At 40.1% G+C, this 21,878-nt stretch overlaps 1 long non-coding RNA gene across 3 annotated transcripts; it reads right to left on the reverse strand.

Moving 5' to 3' along the window:
- Positions 1 to 9,628: 9,628 nt before the first annotated feature.
- LOC308660388 lies at positions 9,629 to 18,786 on the reverse strand. 3 transcript variants are annotated; one of them, XR_014024731.1, is made up of 5 exons: positions 17,746 to 18,786; positions 16,646 to 16,678; positions 16,358 to 16,435; positions 11,001 to 11,297; positions 9,629 to 10,936 (listed from the first exon to the last, which is right to left on the reverse strand). It is a non-coding gene; the product is annotated as an uncharacterized lncRNA (long non-coding RNA). The 3 variants fall into 3 exon arrangements; XR_014024732.1 differs by having other exon boundaries at positions 9,629 to 11,297; XR_014024733.1 differs by lacking the exons at positions 9,629 to 10,936; positions 11,001 to 11,297 and having other exon boundaries at positions 13,885 to 16,435.
- Between the last annotated feature and the right edge of the window lie 3,092 nt (positions 18,787 to 21,878).

The following is a 21,878-nucleotide window of genomic DNA, read 5'->3' on the forward strand; positions in this document are numbered from 1 at the left end:
GTACCTTGCTCAATAGTAGTAACTGTGAGAGGGATCTCACAGCGTAAACTTTGCAATGAGAAGCTCATGGTCTGAGCCACAGTCAGCTCCTGGTCTTGTTTTTACTGACTGTATAGAGCTTCTCCATCTTTGGCAGCAGAGCATATAGTCAATCTGATTTCTGTGTTGACCGTCTGGTGATGTCCATGTGTAGAGCCATCTCTTGGGTTGTTGGAAAAGAGTGTTTGCTATGACCATCGTATTGTCTTGACAAAATTCTATCAGCCTGTGCCCTGCTTCATTTTGTACTCCAATGCCAAACTTGCCTGTTATTCCGGTTATCTTTTGGCTTCCTACTTTAGCATTCCAATCCCCCATGATGATAAGGACATCATTTTTTGGTGTTAGTTCTATAAGGTGCTGTAGGGCTTCATAGAACCGGTCAATTTCATCCTCTTCAGCATTGGTGGTTGGGGCTTGGACTACTGTGATATTGAATGGTTTGCCCTGGATTCGAACTGAGATCATTCTGTCATTTTGGGGATTTTAACCCAGTATTGCTTTCCCTACTCTTTTATTGACTATGAAGGCTACTCCATTTCTTCTGAGGGATTCTTGCCTGCAGTAGTATACCTGATGGTCATCTGAATTAAATTCACCCATTCCTGTCCATTTTAGTTCACCGATTCCTAAGTTGTCGATGTTCAGTCTTGTCATCTCTTGTTTGACCACGTCCAGCTTTCCTTGATTCATGGATCTTGCATTCCAGGTTCCTATGGAGAAAAAATCTTTAGAGCATCGGACTTTCCTTTCACCACCAGACACATCCACAGCTGAGCGTCCTTTCGGCTTTGGCCCAGTCGCTTCATTCTTTCTGGCGCTACTAGTACTAGCCCTCTGCTCTTCCCCAGTAGCATATTGGACGCCTTCCGACCTGAGGGGCTCATCTTCCAGCGTCATATCTTTTTGCCTTTTGGTACTGTCCATAGGGTTTTCATGGCAAAGATACTGGAGTGGGTTGCCATTTCCTTCTCCAGTGGATCACATTTTGTCAGAACTCTGCTATGACCTTTCCGTCTTGGGTGGCCCTGCACGGCATAGCTCATAGCTTCATTGAATTACGCAAGCCCCTTCGCCACGACAAGGCAGTAATCCATGAAGGGGCAAGAAGCAATGGATGGAAACTAATCAAGGAGAGAAGCAACCTAGAACTAAGGGAGAAACTTCCTGACAGTTAGAACAATTAACCAGTGGAACAACCTGCCTCCAGAAGCTGTGAATGCTCCAACACTGGAAGTTTTTAAGAAGAGACTGGACAGCCATTTGCCTGAAATGGTATAGGGTTTCCTGCCTGAGCAGGGGGTTCGACTAGATGACCTCCAAGGTCCCTTCCAACTACTACTACTACTGTTGTTGTTGTTAGCTGCGAAGTCGTGTCCGACCCATCGCGACCCTATGGACAACATTCCTCCAGGCCTTCCTGTCCTCTACCATCTTCTGGAGTCCATTTAAGCTCACGCCTACTGCTTCAGTAACTCCATCCAGCCACCTCATTCTCTGTCGTCCCCTTCTTCTATTGCCCTCGATCTTTCCCAGCATTAGGCTCTTCTCCAGCGAGTCCTTCCTTCTCATTAGGTGGCCAAAGTACTTGAGTTTTAGCTTCAGGATCTGGCCTTCTAAAGAGCAGTCAGGATTGATCTCCTCTAGGACTGACCGGTTTGATCGCCTTGCGGTCCAAGGGACTCGCAGGAGTCTTCTCCAGCACCACAGTTCAAAGGCCTCAATTCTTTGGCGCTCAGCCTTTCTTATGGTCCAACTTTCACTGCCATACATTGCAACTGGGAAGACCATAGCCTTGACTATACGCACTTTTGTTGACAGGGTGATGTCTCTGCTTTTTAGTGTGCTGTCTAGATTTGCCATGGCTTTCCTCCCCAGGAGCAAGCGTCTTTTAATTTCTTGGCTACAGTCCCCATCTGCAGTGATCTTGGAGCCCTACTACTACTACTACTTCTTATTATTATTATTATTATTATTATTATTATTATTATTATTATTATTATTATTATTATTATTATTATTATTTTTCTGGTAAACAATCATGTGTTGCAAAAGAAATTTCATTATCAGAAGGCAGTATTGTTGCTTTCTCTCCAAATTCCTAAAATAAGGTTAATAAGTGTGGAAACAACAAATTGTCTATAATAGCCTATGAAAGGAATACTTTCTCTAATCCATGATGGAGAGTGCTTTCATTCTTCAAAAAATTATTATAAAATTGTCAGACCTCATCCTGCCATTCTTTTTGCCTGATAGAATATATGGTCATTCTACTTTTCTGTCAACAATGGTCCTATCAACTGAGATACCTAGAGACATTTTTAAAAAAAGTTTCCTTAAAACAGCCAAGGAACCAGCATTTGTTTAAAGAATGCAAGATATAATTTATTGCAAGCATTCACTTGATATCCTGAGTCTATACACAATTCTTGTCTGTTTACTTTGTAGCAACTGGACATTTTCGTATCACAAAGTTTGCCTCTGAGAAAAAAATGGCCATACAAATCTCCATTATGCAATATCCATTAAATAGAGAGTACAAATAATGTTACAACGCACTAACTAGAACAGTTTAAAGAGGGGGAAAAAGAAAATAGGGAAGAGGTTAACAGGCATAAATACACAATCTCCTTTTGATTCAATGAGTTTTAGAAATATTAGGTTGACGCTAGAAGTATTTCCTGATAGGTTGGGGGTGAGTACATAAAATATACAATGTTTATTTGAACATGGTGAACCTTGGTTCGTTTATCTTGTGCATGAAACACATCCAGTAGACCATGTTGGGCACAGCCCAGGCAAAATATAATACTTCTAATTAAATGTTTGGTTTCAGTGATCAAGAGTTTAGCACCTGCCCCATTCCTGGATGAAATCAACAAGTTCTAAAACTACTTAAGCTGATCTGGCAGAGCCACAAGCATTGTTTGGAAATTCATCCTTGAAAATAAACATCAATACTACACAGATATTGAATTGAGCAAAATTTTCTGAATAATTTTTCTTACCACATCCTTGCTCAATAAATAGATCAGAGATTAAGACTGCAGTTTGCATGAAGATCCTCGGGCTGTCTTTGGAACAAAAACAAGCTGATGGCAGGAAAAAGTTGGGCTTGCATCATTCACTTGTGACTCATCTCCATAACAGTTTAAGCAAAGCAAAACAAGAGCATGAGCTGAAGAAAACCTCTTATTCTTTTTCTTGGAAGGAAGTCTGGCTTCCTTCATGCTGCATATGAACCCTAGTAACTTAGGACCTCTTTGAGAAAGTAGTTCAAATCCTTAATTTCTTTGTACCAAATTTAAATGCATTTTTTAAAAATAATTCATTTATTTTTACATTTGCAGCTCTGGAAAATTTGACCTTTCACATGTGTCACAGGGGAGAGAGAGAGAGAGAGAGAGAGAGAGAGAGAGAGAGAGAGAGAGAGAGAGAGAGAGAGAGAGAGAGAGAGAGAGAGAGAGAGAGAGAGAGAGAGAGAGAGAGAGAGAGAGAGAGAGAGAGAGAGAGAGAGAGAGAGAGAGAGAGAGAGAGAGAGAGAGAGAGGCTATATACACATTTGTCTCCCACTAATTGTGATGTTTCAGAATGGAGTGGACACATGTGTCACAGGGGAGAGAGAGAGAGGGGGGGGGCTATATACACATTTGTCTCCCACTAATTGTGATGTTTCAGAATGGAGTGGACAAAAGAGCCCACCACCATTAGAGAAAAATGTTGCCAGATAGTCCTTGAGTCTTCAGTCTGAGCCCTCCCAGCTTTGTCCGTTTCTAAGGGGTGACATCTGTATGCATGCCATGTAACCATACCTGAAGTATCCATCTGCCTCTGGATGAAGGGAGTCTGGCAAGAAGAAAGCAAATTGCAGCTCTTTCAATGTACCATTGTTGCTATTTTGTGATGTCAGTCTTTGTAATCTGTGCAATCTTCTTGCAACAACTAACCCAGTGGTCCACTGTTTCTTCAACTTCTTGCACTTACTATCTGTTGCTGTCTTCTCAATTCTGGCTTTGTATGCATTTGTTCTCAAGACTTGGTCTTGTGCAGCCAGAATTAGCCCCTCTCTCTCTTTCTTCATCTTTCCTGCCCTTAGCCATTTCCAGGTTTTGTTGTTGTTGTTATTGTTGTTATTATTGCAAGATCAGCTGGATTTGTCTGTCACAATGAATCATGAAGTATGATTCCTAAACAGCAGTATCTGGAATCAATGAATATAGTAAGCCGAAATAAGGTAGATCAACCAATGGCTTAATGTGATGTGTGAATCCCATCTTTGACTCTTCAAATATCTACACGCCCTAGTCTCTTACAGAGAATGGGAGATTTCTGGAGTAGTTTGGAAGTGTGAGTCAGTGTGTGTGGTGGGGGGATTCAGTGTGTTATGGGATATAGGTTATCCACTGCAGACTATTTTTATTCTTTTTTAAACCTGTACAAAGGAGGAGGAGGATTCAAAAGTACTTGCAAAAAAGGAGACAAAAGAAAAAAAATCTTCGTAAATATCAGAAACAAGCAAAGACCTTTTAATAATCATGTGGCATTTTTCATTTGAATTACCTGTATTTTTTATTCAGCTGGATAGTTAACTGGAATTAATTTATTTGGTTTAAAACTTTTATTTTAACAGCTTTTACCAAGTTGAGAAAGGGAAGTACGGAAATGTTTTCTATATGTTGATTTTACAGCCGCAGCTTGAGAAGTGAAACTTCAGATGTATTTCTTGCTCATGCAGCAATAAAGATTTTGCAAACAGTGTAGCCTGCAGTCCTGTTAATCATACACCAGACTGGATGAGATACTAACAGAGCTGAAAAAAATTAAATGCAAAGGAAGAAAGGTTATTATACTCAATACAGAGAGCAGGAAAAGTAGATGTATTGTCAGGTACAAATATTTGTATTGGCACTGACTGCATTGCCAACATTGTCTGATGGGATGAAGCAATCAGTTGATACATTTGTTCCACGCTGAATATAAATGTTATCATTCTGTTTATAGATTGAAAGCTTCCTATCTGTCATCACAAAATTTGCAGAAGGACCTAACTACAGAATTTTGGTTGGATGTAATATTTGTCATTACTGGGGTGGAGTCACTTCAACCCCTAAATGTTTAATAATGATCAAGTCCTTTTTCATTTGTTAATAGGACCATCAGTAAATCTGATCAATAACAATTTGCACTTCATGCTAACTCATTTTGTTAACCATAGTTTGTTGAATAAGCCATACATGTCTGGATTCTCACAACACAATACCCAGCAAACTATGTCATCCCTTCACTTTGTAAAAATACAGTTAGTGGTTGGTTGAGAGGTTTAATAGAATAACAGGGATAACAGAGTTGAAAGGGATCCTGGAGGTCTTCTAGTCTAACATCCTCCTCAAGCAGGAGACCCTATATCTTTTCTGGGAAACTGCTTCAATTACTTGAATTCTGCAATGGGAAAAAGGCACCATATGGAAATAATCAATAATAATGTGCTAGATCTTAGAATTGGTGAAATGCAGTTGCATTCGACATTAACCAGCTTCATATTGTTCCCAAAGTGATAGGCATGCACTTTCCTTCCAGATGTTGCTCTTGTAAGTTCCAAATTGACATTCAGCCTTAAAAGTTAGCCCCCTGTTCATTTACCCAACTATATATTTATATTTATACACTCACACGTACATACAAATACAATCCATGTTCTTATTCATTTATATTAAAATATTTGTTTTTAGCCAACTGCATTTCCTTTGCCTCCTCTAAGTGTCAAACAGCAGGAGCCCAACCATTGATTAATAGCAAAGTGGCTCTTACAGAGAGGCATAAATTAATTCTATTTTGGGAAATGCCATGTGACGTGGATTGTTGTATTCCTTGAATAATTGTTTGGGTATTGAATGTTATTTTTCACGTACGTTGAATTAGAGTGGAATATTACAGGCATTGTAGCAGTGACATTTAAAATCTGGAAATAAGGCTTTGAAGAGTACGAACAGTGAGTGTTTACTGTATACTACATATGTCCTAATTGAAGTGATCTAGGGCACTAATAAATTGCTTTACCATAAAGTCTTTAGATGAGCGATCCTAGCTTCCATAGACTAGCCTAAGTATGCTATATGCAAAGTATGAACTTTGGTTGTGCTTGTGGCATTCTGGCCAAAACATACCAGAACTGACTAGTACTATGCTTATCTTTAGCAGGAACAATGGCATGGACATAACTAAGTCTGGCTGGTAGTCCAATATTTGCTTGCTTTATGTAAAAAAATCATATATGAAAATCCTCATTGGCATGGCTTAGCCATGGCAGACAGTAGAGGTCAACATCAGTGGTGGGATTCAAATATGTGAACAAGCGGTTCTCTGTGTGGATGCCGCTTCCGGAAGTCCATTCTGGGCTGGGCAACAAAAAATTAGCTACCAGTTCTGCCAAAGGGGTGCGAACCGGCTGAATGCTACCACTGGTCAACATTCATGGGCATGCATGATAGCCAAAACATCTGACTTCATAATTTGCACTGTACAAGTAGAAAAATGGTAAATAGTATGAGTTTAAAAATTAAAAGAAAAAGATGTGTCCCTGAAACTAAGATAAAGAATAAGAATATAATAGACTTGAATAAAGGTAGTCTAATCTTGTGAATACATAGAGGGAAGGTGTATGTTTCACTGTGAACATAAGGGCTAATGTAAATGTCAGAAAGGAATGAAATAATGTTATCTAAGCTGTAGTTGGTGTGGATGAAAATAACAGTCCATAGGTTGATGACATTTGCAAAAATAGTCACAAAGAGTTAAGTACAATTAAGATTAAAAGACGAAGAGAAAGTGATTTTGATGGAAATAAATATTGGTTTGAAACTAGGTAGAGATTAAAAAGAAGCTTCCATCAAAACAAGTGGAATTAAAAATAAAAGAGATGGAAGTGAATTGAAATTAAACTAAAGTGAGAGAATTTAAAATGTACATGAAACATATAATATGTTAAAAAAATTAAATGAATACTATAAATGATTATAGCTAAGAAAAAATGATGAAAAGAAAGTAATAAATTCTGTTAGAATGGTTAAAGAAAAAAGGTAAGTCTATTGGATTAGTACATTATAATAGGTACGGTATATTATATTATAGTTTTTTTATATAATTATGTGAGTATATTAGATAATCCTACAAGGCTATAGGATTAGTATATTAGTGTAATTGTATAAATGGGAAAATATAGATATGGTTTGCTTGCCAAATGGTGTGCTAAAAACGTGGTTTTTTTTTTGTTCCAATGGAAGATGTTGTTAATAACTAATACAGGAGTTAACAAAAGTAAATAAAAAACTTACAAGGGATTAGCTTGTTAAGCACTCTTGGGAAGAGCTTGGAAAAATTCTACTTACCTACCTTCATCCTTTGGGGACACGAATATGCATATTCTTTAGTATGCAAATGAGGAAAACTTAAATGAATTACAGCATATGCTAGATGAATTATGTGATGTAATAGAAATTATAGTTCACAATTGCAATACTTAATAAAGAAGATATAGTACATGAATACAAAAAAGAGTAATCAGTAGTTAAGGCATCAGATTAGAAAGCAAGAAATCATGAGTTCAAGTCCGGTCTAAGCCATGAAACCAGCTGGGTGACCTTGGGCCCGTCAGTCTCTCTCAGCCCACACCACCTCAGAGGGTTCTTGCTGTAGGGAAATTAGGAAGGTTGGATATGTTTGCCAGCTTGAGTTATTTGTGAAAATAATAATGGTGTAGATGGTGGTGGTGATGATGATGATGATAATGTTGGAAGGGACTTCGGAAGTCATCTAGTCCAACCCCCTGCTCAGCAGGAAACCCTGTACCATTTCAGACAAATGGCTGTCCAGTCTCTTCTTAATAACTTCCAGTATTGGAGCATTCACAGCTTCTGGAGGCAGGTTGTTCCACTGATTAGATAGATAGATAGATAGATAGATAGATAGATAGATAGATAGATAGATAGATAGATAGATAGATAGATAGATAGATAGATAGATAGAGTATGCTGAAGTAGTATGTGGCCAGCAAGATATAATAACCAAGGTGTTGAAGATGGACATGCAGATATTAGTCCACCATCCACAGAAGCTCACTGGGTGACTGTCAAGCCCCGTGGGCCCGACATTCAATAGGGGGGAGGCGGAGCCTCATGTCAGCTCCTTTCCCTTTCTGGACCCTGGACACGTCAGAGGACGTCACTGGGCCACTGACCGCACCCCCGCTTCCCTACCCGGAACTGCCAACGCTGCCGAGCTCCTGGCAGGCCCTGCTGACAGTCAGCTGAGTTCGGGGCATGCAATGTGTCTCGCTGATGCCGTTGGTCACCCTGGGCGTCCTGTAAGAAAAGGTGAGATAAACATCAAAGGAATTTTTAAATGGAGAAAAGAATGACAGTCCAATTACAAAACAAAGCCATCAAGGAAAAACAAATTATTCAGGAAGAAGTGGAAGACTTTTATTTGGATATTAAATGAAATGCTGCAAACGAGATAGATAAAAATTTTAAGGAACAAAAGTGAATGGTGTTGGTATAAACTAGATTTAGCTGTGTTTCCTCTTCTGTTTCTTATCTCATGCCTTTGTTTCCTTATTTGTTTTGTCGTTTTCTATATTTATTTACATTTATTGTATCTGTCCCACTTCAATGGACTCCAGATGGCATACAAAATCCATAAACACCTAAAGCAGACAGTCCAGATTAAAACAATCTAAAATGGCACAAATCACACAAAAGAAAATACCCCCCCCCAAAAAAATATAACAATACCCAGGCCTCAAATCAAAAGCCAGGTTTGAAGAGCTTTCCAAACTTAAGAGCTTCTAGTACTTTGCATAATACAGTTTACCCCCAAGTGGAGTAGTGACACAATATGAAGGGGACATTTATTTAGAACAAACTTCTATATCGGTCGCCATCATTAGATGCAGAGAGACCTGGCCCACTGAATTGCCAAGAGTTGGACACAAGTGTATGGATAACAACATCGTCATCACCTATACTAATAATACTAAGACCTCACAGTTTGCTGGGGTGCTTGCTTTTCTTTATCATCTCCAATACATTTAATTTTACTCTTAGATTTATGCCCATTGGTGGTTAGCATTGTGTGCATTAAGGCAGGAAGAAGGCTTTTCTATGATCCTTAATGGGATGAATCATAGTCTTTAAAATAATGTTTACTGATCTTTCCAATTTCATCAGCAAATTATTTTACCCATTCAACTGGGGAAGACAACCAACAAGCAAACATGTGATACAGGGAAACCTAACAGTTGTGTTGTCAGGTTTCAGCTGTGCAATCTGTTCTGGCAGCCCACAGAAGGGGTACTCATCTTACATGGGTTGTCCACTTTTCTTTTAAATCAATTATTTGCTTGGTGTCTGGTTCTTATTACTATTAAAAGTAGAGCTCAAAGTCATCTCAGATTTTGGGAATAAGGATTTATGCACAAGGTAATGGAAACTTTAGGAGGAAAATGAATTTATGACTTTCTAGGAAGAGTTTCTAAATAGAAGCAATGTAACACTGTATAAACGTGTTAATTTATAAAGAGCATATTCAGGTTCAAACAAGTTTTTAAACAGATTTATACAATGCAGTGCTTGCTCTTTTATTCAAATTTATTCCTATATTTGCTTACAGGGATATGAGTTGCAATGGGTAACATATGGCTCAAAGATTTTGCGCACTCAATGATTTGATTGCATGGTGTCCTAGCAGCTGTGTTAGCTTTTAGAAAATATGAACTAGTCAGCATAAACGAAAATGCACTTTCTTATTACAGGGCAATCAGTATCAGACATGACCTTTGATAACTGGTAATTGTTCTATAACTTGTTAACTATCAATGTAATTAGCAATAACAAATGAATATACTGGCAGGTTTTTATATAAATCAACATTCAGAAAACAGGAGAAATGATGGTCAACTATGCATTTAATAAATTATACAGTAGAGAGTAGACTTTGGAAATCAATATATAAAGGAATCTGTACAAAAGAATCAGCTGCTCTTTGAAAGAGAACAGCATTAACCCCACAGAAGCAATCAATATTCCAGTCTGAAAGCTAATAGATTTAAGATGTGTCACCTTCCTTCCCAAGTCAAGACTGTTTAAAATCTGAGTTTTAGAGAGAGAGAAGTTTTAAAATTTGCTGCAGAGCTTCATATTGTTAACTCTTAAAGAGATATAGAAGATGAATAGATATAGATGATAGATAGATAGATAGATAGATAGATAGATAGATGATAGATAGATAGATAGAGTGAGTGAGTGAGTGAGTGAGTGAGTCAGTCAGATAGATCTCAATCTACAAATACTCTGTAGAAAATTACTTTAGCTCTCTACCTCCCATCATGTTTTTAAAATCCTGCTTAAAGCTCCACTGTACTCATTGTGGAAACAGTTACTTTGGAGACAAGTCACACAAACCTAGTGGGCCAATTTAAGGCTTATTGGAAAGATCTCCTGGGGAAGCTAAACTGGGTCTCTAATCCCTGTCTAGAAATGTATGACTAGTACACACAGGAGTCATGCAATTCTTCTCTAGACATTCAGCCTAAGAGGAATGGTAAGAATGGGGTTATATTTGGAGGGGACCGAGCCATCAATCATTTTGATAGGAAGGAAGTCATTCCTGGCTTGATTTTCCTTCTTACATAAATAACATGTTCCTTCCTGCCCTAGCAATATTTAACAGACAAAACCAATAAGCTGTATCTTTGAAATTTATTATAGTTGGCAGCATAGGGAAACCTATAGCTACTTCAAAAAACTCTGTAATGACATTTTTATGAGTAAGTGAAAAAGCTACCTTCCACAAAGATCTTAATCACTGCAGTAAAACTGACCCAAGGAATATTGGATACATACTCCAACAAAGCTGAGTGTTTACTGGAGCATGTATCCAATGTTCCTTGGCTCATTTCATATGACCATGGAGCTGTGTCTCACTGCAGTCCATGAAAATAGAACTTCAGAGCAGGTCATTTAAACACTGAGCCTTCAGGGTTTTCTTAAAGGTATGAAGTGATACAATTTGATGGATCTCTATTGAACATGAACAAGAGTGGGGTCACTGCAAAGCAGCCCTTCCCCTTTCACTTACCAATCAAATTGCTTTCAGGCAAACCAAAAAAGGCCCCAGTGCAAATCTTAATGTGAATCCAGGTTGGTGTGGGATAAAGCTTTCCATTCTTCCTTTTCTATACAAATGTCAGTATTCAGAAGCATCTTTCAAAGTCAGCAAATACTCCGTTGGGAAAAGAGTAACCAAAATAAATTTATTTTTTCAAAATAAATAAATCTGAAAAAACCTTTGGGCCAGTCGCTGCCCAACAGTGCAGGATTGTTGTTATGGAGAAAATAGGAGGAGGAAGTAGTGTTAACTACATTCATCACCTTGAATAATTTATAAAAATGACAAGGGCAGGATATAAATAAATAAATAAAGCCATACACACCCTCCATTAGGTTGACCCTGTCTCTCTGAGTCTGGCTGGGTCTGCACAATGTACCAAGACATTGAACAGTGTTGTTTTGTCTTACTATGGTGATGGAACCCCATTTGTTTGAATCATAAGCTATACGTTAATAAGAAGCACTCCAATTGTTATATGTAATAATGTTTTAATACTTATTAATACAGAATCTGGTTTAGGGATTCCTTTTTGTGGGGCAGCTTGAGGAATCAGGAGCTCCTCATGAAGGACTAATGTCATCCTGACAACCCAAATCTTCCCCGCTTATTTACATGTTGTTGTTTTTTGCATCTCCACCCTGAAAATTGAATCAGCCTGAGGTTGTCCCTAAGCATGCCCATTTAAAAGTACTGCAGTTTCTCCTTAAAGTGACATTATTCCACCACAGCTTTTAAGATAAATAAAATCTGCAACCCTTTATCTCCTGTTATCTTGGAGGTGAAGTCAGTTAACCTGTTTTGGGTGTACAGACTATAGAATAATAGAGTTGGAAGGGACCTTAGAGGTCTTCTAGTCCAACCCCCTGCTCAAGCAGGAGACCCTATACCATTTCAGATAAATGTCTACCCAATCTCTTCTTAAAAACCTCCAGTGGTATAGCACCTGCATCTTCTGGGAGCAAGCCATTCCACTGATTGATTATTCTGTCAGGAAATTTCTCCTTAGCTCTAGATTAGATCCCTCCTTAATAAGTTTTCACATTTTACTTCTTGTTCTGCCCTCAGGTGCTTTGGAGAATAGGCTGACCCCACTCTTCTCTTTGACAGCCCCTCAAATGTTGGAGGACTGCTATCATGTCACCCCTAGTCCTTCTCTTTGTTAGATTAGATAAACCTTGTTCCTGTGACTATTCATCATATGCTTTAGCCATCATCCCCTTAATCATCTTTGTTGCTCTTCTCTGCATTCTTTCTAGAGTCTCAACCTCTTTTTTTCTATCATGGTAACCAAATTACTGGATGCAGTATTCCTAGTGTGGCCTTACCAAAGCAGTATAAAGTGGTATTAACACTTCAAGTGACCTTGATACTATCTTCCTGTTGATGCAGCCTAGGACTGCAATAGCTTTTTTGGCAGCTGCAGCACACTGCTGGCTCATATCATATTAGAACATAGCCGCAGCCATTTTTCTCCCATCTCTACAAGAGTTATGTTTCCAGAATTACTTTTATAACAGTTATCTCCTTTCCCTGTTTCTGATCCCAACTTTAGTCCAGGCTTGTAACAACAGAAGAGGATAGCAGACTTCCCTTATTTTACTTGGGGGAAAAGAGACATATGGCATGCTTCTGTATTAACAATATTGTCAACTGACATCAGTTGCTTTAGATGCAACAGTCTGGAACTTCTTCCAGAAAATAATAAATGATGATGAACTGTATTTTGTTGCTTACTTGTCAGTTTGTTTTGCTGAACTAAGAGACCTGGTTGCCCAGTGATGGTTAGTTTTTGTTATTTACACAATCTATGTATTTGTACAATCAGATCATGGTCTGCCTACCACTTCTGCTCAGATACCCTACCATATGTTTCTCTTTTTTTTAACCTTGGGAGATGCTCAAATGGCACGTAGAAGGACCATGGGATATATTATCCTAGAGAAACCCAGGCAAAATCTGGAAACAGCACCTCCCTATTCAGGCTGTAATGCCTTGATTGATGGATGTTTTCCCTACTGGCTAATGGGATGTTGTCAAAGGCAGTAGAGAAAAGCAAACACTTTAGTTATCAGGAGTAGCACATTCACAGATCAGACAATACCATTTGGTAGCTATTTGGAGCAGATATAATGGAGACAAAATAGGGATCAGGTGGCCGTAAGAGACACGGTCAAATAATATTAAACATTAAACCACAGAAGTAGGAGCATGGTGGCCTAGTGGTTAAGACGCTGGTCTGTCAACTGTAAAGTTGGCAGTTCGAGACCCAAGCACCATGGGACAGGGTGAGCTTTGGTTCTTGTCTCAGATCTTGCCAATCTAGCAGCTTGAAAGCATGCAAATGCAAGTAGAGAAATAGGTAACACTTTGGTGGGAAACTAAGAGAGTTCTGTGCACCTTAGTATATAGTTATGCTGGCCACATGACCATGGAAATGTCTTTGGACAACGCTGATTCCCTCGGCTAGAAATGGAAATGAGCAGCACCCCCCTAGAATTAGACATGACTGGAGAGGGGAAACCATTACCTCTACCTATTATTATATTATTAGGGACGCGGTGGCTCAGTGGGTTAGGACGCTGAGCTTGTCGATCAGAAGGTTGGCAGTTTGGCGGGTCAAATCCCAAGTGCCGCGTAGCAGAGTGAGCGCCTGTTACTCGTCCCAGGTTCTGCCAACCTAGCAGTTCGAAAGCACGTAAAAATGCAAGTAGAAAAATAGGGACCACTCCGGTGGGAAGGTAACAGCGTTCCGTGCGCCTTTGGTGTCTAGTCGTGCCGGCCACATGACCACGGAGATGTCCTTGGACAAGCGCTGGCTCTTCGGCTTTGAAACGGAGATGAGCACTGGCCCCTAGAGTCGGAAACGACTAGCACGCATGTGCGGGGGAACCTTTACCTTTACCTTTATTAAACCACAGAAGGAATAGTGTTGACTCATTTCATTACTTGTTTATCTCAGTGTCGGGATTGTGGTTGTTGGGTTTTTTCCTGGTAGGGATTTCCTAGCTTGTAAATACCAGATAAAATGCTACTTTTCACCCTGGGGTCAGGGCACACTTTTCAGAATCTATTTGATTTGATTTGTTAAGGCCACCTGATTCCACAGGTTGCTGGGTGCTTATTTATATATAATTAAAACACACTTAAAAACAACAAAACTTCATTGCCCAGACAACAGCATTCAAAGAAACACAGAAGGTGGTCCACTGGCAGTTTAACCCCATACCTGAGAGCAGAAACAGATCTTAAGGCACACTTGGAACAGTCAGAAAGTGAAAATCAATAGTATCTCTGGGAGGATATTATTCCAGGGGGCAGAAAAATGGGTCTCTGCTAGATCCCTTGAGGCTTAGAGCATTGGAAGTTTGCTCTTATCTGGTTTGGTTAAATGTTACGTAAATTGTTCTGTCTCTAGTTATCAGCTACAAACACTCTCCTTTCACTTACTCATCAGCAGTAGCTTTAAGCAAACATTGGGAAGTTCTCTGCTTTTATGGCAGAGCATAATTATAGATAACACTGAACCAGAGACCTCTAAAAACAGTTCTGTCTTCACAGAACCTATTAAAGCAATTGCAAGGCAAAACATGGGTGCTTAGATTTTCTTCTTCTTTGTCCTAAAGGTAAAGTAAAGGTAAAGGTTCCCCCGCACATGCGTGCTAGTCGTTTCCACATTAGCAACATGTAGATCTCTACTGGGTAACTATACTTTGCCTCTAAGGAATGGCTGAGCTAAAAAGTAAACAAAAAAACCAAAAGAAATCCCACAGATGTGTGGAGCAATGTCATGGCTGAATATGTGCCAAGAATTGCACTGGCTCTCATCCCAAAGGCCAGTTCTCTTCTTCAAGCAGCCGTCTTCATCCTTCATCATCAGACTTCTTCATCCTTGGCATTATCTTGGTTCCAGGAATGGTTTCAAGAAGTTACGCAACCAACTGAACCTCCAAATAACAGTCAATGACTTTTGTGTGTAGGGTTACAAGGACCCTCACACTATTTTCCTCTTTGGCATCCCCAATGGCTCCACTTTCCCAGATGTTTGCAGCTTTGGTCTTCAGCCATTTATCTAAATTGCCAGATGCACTGCACTTACGTAACTCCAGTATCTTGGTCTACTGCACTAGCCTATCTGAAAAACAAGTACCTTTTAAATAGTAATGCATTACATAAAAATGCCACACAAATTAATCCATACTCGGTATAAAACATTAAATGTACCAGATTCCCAAAACAACTTATCAAATGGGGGAGCAAATGTTATGCCATCACTCACACTGCTTTGCCCCAATTCAAGAACAGTTAGAGAGTATTTTAACTCAGGAAGAAGACAGACATTTAAGCCTGAAATAAATGTGTGTGGGTTTTTTTAAGGAACATTCTTTACATGGTTCCTCTCCTTTTGTTTTTTGTGCTAATATTTTTCCATTGATCGTGGCTTCTGTGACTTGTTCAATAAAACACGGCTGAAATAGAGCAAAAGTCAGAAAAATGTGTGAATCGCTGTCTACTGAAATTCCCTGGGACAGAAACCTGGTATGCCTATTCTTCACACAGGAATGGTCCAATAGCTCATTTCACAGTGTGATGGTGATGACAGTGATGATGGTGATGACAATGGTGATGGCATAAATAAAAGTTTTTTCCTGTATCTTTGTTACTTTAGGACTATACTAGACTAGACTATACTAGACTGGAATGGAATGGAATAGAATAGAATAGAAACTGGATAGGTCCTTGAGGTCTTCTAGAGGTCTTCAAGCAGGAGAACTTATATCATCTCAGACAAATGACTGTCTAGCCTCTTCTTAAAAATCTCCAGTGATGGAGCACCCATGATTTCTGGAGGCAAGCTGTTCCACTGTTAATTATCCTCACTGTCAGGAAGTTTCTCTTTAATTCCAGGTTGCTTCTCTCTTTGCTCAGTTTCCAACCATTATTTCTCGTCCTTCCCTCTGGTGCTTTGGCGAACGTGACCCCCTCTTCTTTGGGGCAGCCCCTCAAATACTGGAATGCTGCTATCATGTCTCTCCCATTTCTTCTTTTCTTTAGATTAGCCAAACCCAAGTCCCGCAGCTGTTCTAGGAACTATCATAAATCTTGGGCTTCAACCCTATTCTACTTGAAAAAGGCCTGCATGATCAAAGGATACATTTCCCCTTCTTGTGTGGAAGGAAAACAGTAATATCAGATGCTCTTTTTATCAGCATCACGTTCCAAGCCAATCCACCTGTCAAAGAGGAAAGAATCAAATTATTGATTTTCTATACTGGTGATCACTGTTCTATACAAATGCTGTATGAACAAAAAAAAGAATGCTGTAATAAGATATATCTTATACCAATAATGCTAGGACTATCCTCTTACATTCCACACAATATCAGCACAAGGCTGGCACTATACATCTTTAGTTTATGTCTTCTATTATCTTGAATTGTACCTTGTCTTGAAGACCCTCATGGGCAAAGATAATCTGTATTTGAAATCAATATACAAATTAGAAATGGTAAAACTAGATCAGGATTTTTACACTGCTAGTTTAAGATGAGTTCCTGTTTTGACTGATTGGGTGCTAACTATGCTTTTCTAAAATAAGTACGGTAAATAAATAGAAGCATCAAATTGTGATTTCAATTAATTTGTTCTACACCAAAATCAGAACATAGACTATCAGAGTCAGAAGGGATCTTGGAGGTCTTCTAGTCCAAGCAGGAGACCCTATCTCATTCCAGACAAGCGGCTGTCCAGTCTCTTCTTAAAGGCCTCTAGTGATAGAGCACCTCAACTTCTGAAGGCTAGTTGTTCCATTGGTTGATTGTTCTGTCAGAAAAAAAATATGCTTCACTTTTTCTCTTTATTATTGTGGGGTCATTTGAGAGTTATATTGACTGGATAGAAGGCCATTTTCCACCTACTTATACTGGTTTTTTTTTTATTCTGGACAATCTCAATGCTACTTCAAGAACACAGGAATGCTTATGAATAAATAATAAACATTCTAGAAATTAATACTATTTTGTAGCACATAATCTATTGACCTTATCAAAGAAAATACTGCCAAGTCAGCTATCAGGTATAAATATTTCATTAAAACAAATATAAAGAAGAAACATTAATAAAATTGCTAATTATGAGATTTTTAAAAATCCAATCATATATAAAGTTGGAACAATAATTCAGAGTTGACAATCAACAAATAACATTATAGAATATATGAAATATTTTTATTTATCATATTTAGGAACTACCCATCTCCTTACAGAATGATTTTGGGTGGTGTACAAATAACATGCTAAAAGCATAAAAACAATATATAAAGTACATGTAAAACTATTTGCATACACGGATGCAACTGATATATAAGATTGGCCAAAGTTATACACATTGCTATCTCTCAGAGCTTAATTTTTATTGTTTTTAATCTTCTCTAAATTTATAATTAAATTACATGATTTACATTATGTCATATACCAAATATTAATGATAAGACCAAAAAGATATTTAGCAATAACTGCAAAAACATAATACATGAATGTTTACCTTAGACATAACTTCTTAGGAAATCTTAATCTAATGTCCAGAATCTCGATTTCATTATCTCCATGAACAGGAACACATACACACACACAGATACATCAACAATTTATTTAATCACAGTCACAATTCTAGGTGACTTACAAATAGGACTAAATTAGAACAACAAAAACAACAAGGAAATAATCGCAAACAACAATTTCACATTCCATGTTATAGAACAGTGGTGGCAAATCTATGGCACGGGTGCCAGAGGCGGCACTCAGAGCCTTCCCTGTGGGTACCCGCGCCATGCCTTGGAGGTGGCAACTGTCCCTCTTCAACCAGCTGCCCCCCACAGGTGTCCCTCCCCACAAGTGACATTGAGGTGACAACACCCACCTTGGCCACACCCATCCAATCTTCCATGGCCACCACAGCCACACCCACCCAGTAGGCCATGCCCACCTGGCACCCAGTGATAAATAAGTGGGTTTTGGGTTGCACTTGGTCTCTAAAAGGTTCACTATCACTGTTATAGAAAATAACAACCCTTTACAAAATAATACAGAACATTCTTTGGCTAGCCAGAAGCCAAACTACCCAGCCCCAGGGCCTACTAAAAAGCCAGGTCTTATAAGTCTTAAGGGATCTCCAAAAGATGATAGTGTCAGGGCCATATGGACTTCCAGAAGAATGATGTTCCATAGGACAAATCTGGGTATAGAAAGATCTGCCCAGGTCCTGCCAGATCTTATCAGAAAAGCAGAAAAATATTCCAGAGAGGGGTAGCCAGGAAGAGCCTTATGGGAGACAATTAGTAGCTTGGATTGCATCCAAAAGTCAACTGTCAACCAGCACAGCTTGTGAAGTAGTGATGTTTTAAGAGTGAAATGACATACTCACTGGTGCATTCCTTGCCTGCATTCCAAGTGGAGTTTAAGGGCAGTCTCATGTAGAGTTGTATTGGGGTGCAGCTGATCTTTTAAATCAAAAGCCAGACTTATGTGCTTGATAACATTCTCACTACCAAACCAACTGGAACCAGAGAGAACTGGTTTGGAACTACTAAACCAGAGAAGAGAACGACTGCTATAGAATAATGTTCTCTATCCCCAACCCCAAAAGTGGTCCAGAAGGATATGATCAATTTATATTGAAAGTTGTAAAGAGATCAAGCAATACCAGCCAAGTCACATCAGCCCTGCTCTGTCCCACCAGAAGTCTTCCACAAGTGTGATTGGTGTCATCTTAGACATTCTAATCTAAAGTCTGACCAGAAAAGAGTTCAGACAATCTATTTCTTGGAGGGTCCTCTAGAGTTGCAGCCCTATCGCCTTCCCCAAAGCAGGGAGTCTGGAAACAGGTTGAAAAATCATCTAATGCTGCTGGGTCCTAAGATGGCTTTTTGAAGAAAATATACCTTTTCCTTAATACCACCTTTTCAAGAAAGTATTTTTTTTATTTTTAATCCCATTTATATCCCGCCCTTCTCCGAAGACTCAGGGCGGCTTACAATTTAAGCACAAACCAATGTGCTTAGAAATAGCCTTCATTCTATGTATATGCCTGCTTATTAGGGCTTTCGCTCCCCCCCCAAGCAGCATTATTACAAAGTCAGCTTACTGCCCCCAACAATCTGGGTCCTCATTTTACCTACCTCGGAAGGATGGAAGGCTGAGTCAACCTTGAGCCTGGTGGGATGCGAACCTGCACTAATTGCAGGCAGCTGGTGTTACTTAAGGAGGCATTAGCTCCACCAAGGCTCCTAAAGTAGTTACACCTCCTAACCTAAAGATGAATTTACCACAACCTGAACACAAGCAATGGCAATCATTTGGGCAGCCTTAACCAGCTAGAACGGACAAACATCCAACAGCCATCCGGCAGCACTTATACCCCCCAAAAGATCTTGTCCTTTGTCCCCAGGTACCAGGTACCAAGGCAAAACCCAGCTTCAATTAGCTCTATAGCAACTGAAGCCAAATGGATCTGAGTGATTTTATTCATCACATGCCTAGAGTATTCCTACAATGGCTCAGTAATTCCTTATCAGGATTACAGGTAGACTTCTTTAGTAACTGCCTCATTCAGTGATTATTCACAGTTACCACAGTGATGAAAAAATAACTTTGTGACCAATCCTCACTTCTATGATCATCACAGGAAAGATCGTAAAGCAAAGGAAAGCTGAAGTAAGATCATCAGCACAGTTTCACTTAGTTTCGCTTAATGATGGAGTTGCTGGTCCCAAATGTGGTCACTAAACAAAGACATGTTCTTCATGCCCCTCTCTCCCTAAAAGGGCCAGTGTTAAAGGAACTACTGCTCAGCATTTTGCAAGCTGCAATAAGCTTCCCGCCTCCCCTGCTAAAATATTTCTTACACTTCTTGAAGCCTTGGGTTGCTCAACAACCACTATGTGAAAGGCTACTGAGGGTCACACATGCAAAATCTGTGCTGGACAGAAAGCATCAAGACTAAAAATAATTCCCTTTTTATTAAAAAAAAAAGAGTTAATAAGATTACCTCCAGTGCATTTAAAATTGCTTTATAGTGGAGAAAATAAATCCAAGAAATGAGACGGAGGCTGCACCCTTCCCCCCCTCCTCCCCCCCGCCGTTTTTTTGGACATAGCCAGAATCAAACCCAGCTCCCCTCTTTGCATAATCCTATCAGCCCACTATTGACTGTCCCCACCTCCCCAGACAATCCCATCAAAACTACATTGTAACAATCTGAGGAACCCCAACCTCCCGTCCTCAACCAGCCTGTTGACTTCAACATTCCCCAACTCTGCTGCTCTTCCAGAAGGCCAATTTTGTCTAGCCACAGGATTCCCACCTTGTAGTGCTTTGATAAGTTCTTTAGAAAAGAACTTGAAAAGAACTACAAGGTGGGAATCCTGTGGCTAGACAAAACGGGCCCTTTTATAAAAATCTGGCTTCCCAATTTTCAGGCCCCTCTTTCGTGGAAACCATGCGCCTAAAGATCAACAAAGCTTGATTCTTTTCAGTGTCGTGCTCTTTCAGACTGAAACCACAATACTTTCTGTATACTAAAGATTACAATTGGAGGCTCTCTGGTTTGTGGGTGGGACACCCAAGGCCTTGACATTTGTGCCGCCATGTCTTATAGCTACCAGATATCTCTCTTGAAAGAACACCTGCTGCTGTTTTTCTTACTTTAGTGATAACGCTCACCCTGAACATTGGACGTATTTGAAGTGATGTTGATAACCCTTTGATGATTAAGCCTGGGCTCCAGTCCAGAATGCTTTGTATTAGAATTAAATATACGATACTTAAAAAGCATCTTTATAACCAACCGATATATGGATCCTCTTCTGCTTTGATAACTTCGATGGCTGCTTTGTTAAAGAAGAACCATCTACCTGTGTCAACCTTGGTCAGATTATGCGGTGTGCACCTACTAAGTTAGCAATACTTCGTTGTTTCTTTTTCTGCTCGTCCCTACCTCTGACTCCTGCCCTTTTGCCCTGTACCTTGGCAAAAGGTTTGTTTCCCTACCGCCCTGCCAAACAAATCGTCACTAACTTTGGGGAGGTGGCTGACATCAGAGACACGCACGCAACAAAACCCTGCCTCTGAGACCTTCGTCGTGTGTACGGCGGGGGTGGGAGGTGGGGAAAGATCTCCTTTCTCACGCGACCCCGTCGCAGAACGCGGGTCGAGCAGACCCTCTCTCGCCTGCGGGCTTCAACTTTGCTCCTGCAGCAGAGAAGTAGCGGCGGCAGCTGCAGCGGCGGCGGCAGCAGCAGCAGCAGCAGCAGCAGCAGCAATCGCCGTTGTCACCACCCCACCCACCAACCCCGTCCAATCGCCTCCCTCGGGTGGTCGTCTTCTCTTTGACTGACGGGCTGGATAAAAACCTCAAACCGCCCCCCCCCTCCCCGCGCGCTTTCTCCCGCTCTGGTCTTTCCTTACCCACGCGCGCGCTCTCCGCGCTTTGTCCCGGTTGGCCCACTTCGTTGGCCACAGGGAGAGGGGCGGGGAACCTCAGCGCCCCCTTTAGCCAATGAAGACGTTCGGAGCCTTGGAGGGGCCGAAGAAGGTGGGGGGGGGGGCGCAGAGCCCATCTCTGCTGGAAGGCCACGCCTCCTCGTGGGCTGCTCCTTCAAAACCACCTGGAAGAGGCTC

This window comes from Vipera berus (assembly GCF_964194415.1).
Source record: "Vipera berus genome assembly, chromosome: 1".
Classification (NCBI taxonomy): Eukaryota; Metazoa; Chordata; class Lepidosauria; order Squamata; family Viperidae; genus Vipera; species Vipera berus.